This window comes from Thunnus maccoyii, chromosome 6, assembly GCF_910596095.1.
Source record: "Thunnus maccoyii chromosome 6, fThuMac1.1, whole genome shotgun sequence".
Lineage (NCBI taxonomy): Eukaryota > Metazoa > Chordata > Actinopteri > Scombriformes > Scombridae > Thunnus > Thunnus maccoyii.
The window spans coordinates 693,742-698,752 of NC_056538.1; the positions used below are offsets into that span (position 1 = coordinate 693,742).

The 5,011-nt window shown below is 39.6% G+C and overlaps 1 long non-coding RNA gene across 1 annotated transcript; it reads left to right on the forward strand.

The window, feature by feature from the left end:
- Positions 1-2,739: 2,739 nt before the first annotated feature.
- Positions 2,740-4,516, forward strand: LOC121898298. The gene is made up of 3 exons (XR_006096414.1): positions 2,740-2,960; positions 3,299-3,351; positions 4,332-4,516. It is a non-coding gene; the product is annotated as an uncharacterized LOC121898298 (long non-coding RNA).
- Positions 4,517-5,011: the final 495 nt, after the last annotated feature.

The window sequence follows — 5,011 nt, forward strand, 5'->3', positions numbered from 1 at the left end:
GAACAGATGAATTAATAATAATTAACTAATTAGGCAAGTTGGCAACCCTAAAATAATCTATCAAACTAATCAAACTAATCAAAATTTGACTAATCAAACTAATGACACCAAACTCTTGATTGCAAATGTATGACCAGCAGAAAGGTGTTCTTAGCCCACTTTGTTGTAGTGGTGTCTCCAGACGATGACGGTGGCTCAATGTCCTCAACTCAACTGGATGATGGCTGCGTGTGTCCTCAGCTGATTCCCAGATGCCGACTCAGCATGTTGTAGCTGATGGATCAGTGGTGGTTAGCTGGCGCTGTGCTCTGTGGCCTCCCAGTGGGTGTTATCCGCTCATGAGCGCTGAGGGAGCACTTTCTTCATGTGATCTGGCGCATTGCTATGTCACCACAGCAGTTTCTAGGTAAAGAAGAAAAACTGAGTTGACACGGTTTTCTAGGAACAACACTTGTCAACGTCTGGGAACAACAAACGTTGTTGTGATGACGTTCTAAAGATGTCTTGATGTGTCATTGAGCGGGTCGTTACACTCTGAATCTGCAGACTAGAGCCCGACTGATATATCAGCTGATATTAACAGCCAATATTGGCCTATCACAGATATATCGGTATCGGCGTATATGTTGTCCGATATGGCCCTATATATTTTTTTTAAATTTTAAAGCTATATAGGCAGCATTTTATGTATATTTGATCCTTTTTCTTAATTCAAGTTTAATATGTACGTATGTTTTTTTTGTTCTGTTTTTTTTATTTATAGTTATTTATAATTATTAAATTTCCAATGAAGTTTACTGTTTCATTGCAGTAATTCTGGTCTTTGGTCTCACTGCAAACGGCAGGGGTCCATGCCATTTGAGGGTGTGTGTGTGTGTGTGTGTGTGTGTGTGTGTGTGTCTGTGTCTGTGTCACTGGAGCATGGCATATTGTGCAGCATGTATTGTGTCTTATGCTGGTTTGCCCAGTGATCAGTTCTTGGGTTGGTCACTCAAGTCCTGAAAATCAAGATCTACTGTGGGATTAAAGTTGGTGCCAGCTCGTCTCTGTGTGTGACTGGCTCTTAGAGGTGAGTTATGATAACCAGTGCTGGGGGTTGTTTATCCAAATGGTACTATCAATTCACACTGGGGTGTGAATTGATCTCCCTATCTTGCTGGCTCTTGTAGCTTTAAGGATCAAAGATGGTTTGGGTCAGTGGTCTGGTTTGTTGACCATGCAGGAGATGGGGGGTTCATTGTCTGATCCTTTCTGTTTGCAGGAGGTTGTTTAGATGATCTGGTCAGTGAGGAGTCTGGGACTCTCACTTTATTGGCCAGGATTCCTGGGGGCTGAAGAAAGAGCTGGTCTGTTGTTTGAGGCTTGTGCTGTCTGCATTCGAAACATGCAAGGACTTTATCCTACACTGCTCACAGCACATATTGATTTAATTTAGGTTTCTGCTGTTTACTCAACTTTGTAGTTAATTGATAAATTAAAACAATTTATAGCAATATTTTTGTAAGCATTCTCACTTTACTTTTAGTGCCTAAAACTTTTGCACAGTACTGTATATGTCCCGTATATACAAGATTATTGGCCGATATATCAATATTGGAATTTTTTCACTCTGTAATATTGGTATCGGCATAGGCCCCAACAATCCAGTATCGGTCAGGCCCTACTGCTGACTACAAACTAAACTTTCTTCACTAAAATAACTGCCAATAGCTTTGTTGGCGGGATGAAACTACTCAAAGTTACAAAAACAAAAGAATGTTAAAACTGAAGTTGGCTTCTCATTAAAGTTAAACTCTTGACCGCAAAATGGAAGAAAATAAGTAAAACATTAAGTTAAAGTTTAAACTAAGAGACGTGTGCTGGCTTAAAATGGTCAGATGAGACAACAAGGGCTTGAAGATGCTACAGACATCTTTCTGAGGACAACAGAAAGAGAGAAAAGCTTTTTGAGACTAGGTGTTGGCCAATTTTATTGTCCTGAGTAGAGGCATGCTTTTGGGGTCAGATTTCCAAATTCACTGCCAAAAGAAAGTGACACACCTACCCTGATAGCATCAACTTTTTGGCCATATGTGGCATTTAACTGGCACATGTGGCAGAGATATGGCATGGCAAAATGCGTGTGGGCCAAATCATAACCACATACGTTTCACCATATCTTCAAAATTAGAGGGAATTTCACTTCAGGATCACCTCTGAAATTTAGGTACCTGGCCCAGATAAGAATTGATAACTTGGGACCACATGTGGTGTGGTAAAGGCAGTCATGTGAATTGACATGCATTGATGTTCCCCAAACATCACCCAAATGGTTTGCACCTGCCGCCGTACCTGTATGTGCCAAGCATGTGGCAAGCCACACCTCCAGCCTAACCTGCTGGTTCAAATGCAGACCGTTTCAGTCGTCTTTCTGTCTTTGACTAGCTTTGGTAAGGGACGTTTTAAATTTTTTAAATCTTGATTTACTTATGTTGAGCTTATGTCTACTTTGGGTTGCACTGACAAATATTATTTAATGGCAGTTAAATTAACGTTATGTTTGCCGTTCCAAACCTGTGTCCAGCCAGCAAAAGCTACATTCCAAAACAAACATGTCCACACTATTTTTATTTGTTAAATCAGAATTATTCTTTGTGAAACATGACGCTGAATTTATCAGAACTGAGTGAATTGTGAGAAGTATGTTTGATAACTTAATTTACATTTTAAATTATTTACAATGAGGCAGCAACACAAACATACCGCTTTTCACTATTGTTCTGCCCCAGGCTTTTGAGTTCTTTTAGCAGTGTTTTAGCACCTCCTAGTGGTGGGTTTGTTTGAACAGGAAGTAACCTGTCTGTACAGGAAAAAGTTCTCATGTGATCTGAAATCAGCCTTTTCTTCTCAAGCAGACTGAGGAGCTGACACGTATCTCATCTGCTGCCATCCCTTTGTTTAAGCTTGTGAAAGCATCATCTGTAGGTTTCTGTGTAACCTCAAATACTAACCACATTTGGTGATATTTGTGAGGAGTATGCTTTTGTGAACTATGTAAGATATATTTTGTAATTGCTCAGAGTTAACATGTTTGCCTGTTGTGGAGCTGATATAATCTAAAATAGAATGTAGGCTGTTGTGAGAACTACATTGTATGTAAGGTGCAAGTGTATTATTATAATTTAATTTATATTAGAAATTCACATGTTTTGGTTTATTTAAAATTCATGTAGTATGCAGCAGTAAGCCATAACTACCTTGTCATGTCACCAGCTCTAACACTATTGAATTGTTTTGTATTCTGTTGTGTTTTCTACAGTTTCACTCTTGACTCATGAATGCATGTACAACACCATCTTATTAAAGACACAAGTAAGATGATCCCTTACCCTCATGCATTTATTGGACAGAGTTTGGCTTGCTGTTAAATTGTGTTGCCACATAATGAGAACAGTACAACTATGTAGTTTGGTCTACAGCCACCTGTGTACTAACGATTGATTGGAAAAAGTATTTTAATTATTTTTGTTATGTTAATAGTGTCCTATTGTGAAATAATAATAAGTTCTGCATTCAGAATGTATCTAACAGTAAACATTTATATTGGTTAATTTACTTAAATATCAACTGTTTCCTACTGTTGGAGGACAACCTCCATTAACATATTGTTAATTTAACAAAGCCGAGCTTACTGGTAAACATCGACTCCTAAAAGATACTAACAATATTGGCCCACTGCCATTACTTAGGCGTTCTGATTAGGATACCTCTGTCATCCCCCGCTAGGCCAAAAAAAATTTAATGCCAAAATTCCATTAATTCAGAAATCAATAGTGTGTTGTAGCCTCTGTGCAGCACTGTTCCAAAACATGAGTTAACCTCTGTCGTTGCCTTGGAAACTCCTTTTCAGGAATAGGGCAGTATGTAGCAGGCAAGTGAGTGAGCATCAGAAAAGTGACAATGAATGGAGTAGAGCAGAGAAAAAGGTTAGCAGTAAGTTGTCATTCTGGTGGTAAATGTACAGTATAAGTTAAAGTGTGTCAGTTAAAAAATGCTGCAGCTTGTCAAGACCAAGAAAAGTCACATCTGTTGTTTCCCCAAGAGTTGGAAAAGTAAAAGGGGTTAGCTCCAAAGTTAGCAACAATGGGATAACCTAACCTGAAGACGCTAAAAAGAGAAATGGAGAACGGAGAAATGTGTGGCTACTGAGTCTCCCGACTTCTGTTCAGTGTGCACCCCCTATCTATCTAATAATGATGCTGTGGTAAATGTATCCAAACTGGCCTGTATATGAAGAAGAGAATGACCTGTCCTGAGAATGATGCCTCATGTAGGACAGACCTCTCTTTCAGACAAATGACAGATGAAGATCATCACACTGGAAAGTCCCCTCTGATAGATACATCTGTTGATATGGTTGGTACTTTTCCTCATGACTATATGCATCTTGTGTGTCTTGGGGTAATGCAGAGACTTTTGGATCTTTGGTTAAGTTCAGGGCCACTCTGTGTTTCTTTCTCCTCCCGGCAGGGTCAAGTAATACCGGATTCACTGGTTGGATTGAAGGCCTTCAATCCTTTTGATTTTTCATGAAAGCCAAGAACACTGGCTGAGAGACTGAGGTGGAAGGCCACCGAGCTGCGGCAGTTCTTGTTGTATACTGGTCCAGTAGTACTTCACAATGTCCTGGCTTCACCGGCATACAGTAATGTTATGCTGCTGTCAGTTGCTGCTTATATTCTTCTCAGTCCACAATTCTGCATTCTGTCGAATGACTTTGCTCATACTTGTCTAGTGTCCTTTGTCGAACACTTCAGTCAATTGTATGGTCCCGAATTTGTGGGTTATGATGTGCATGGATTAGTACATATCTCTGATGTGAAGCAGCAATTTTCCACTTTTCCCCTTGAGAATTACTTGGGCAAGCTTAAAAAACTTGTCAGAAAACTTGCCACACGATCCTCTGTCCCAAATAATTTGTCGTCTGTCTGAAATAGATGCCCACTACAATACACAAGATGACTGTTTGAAA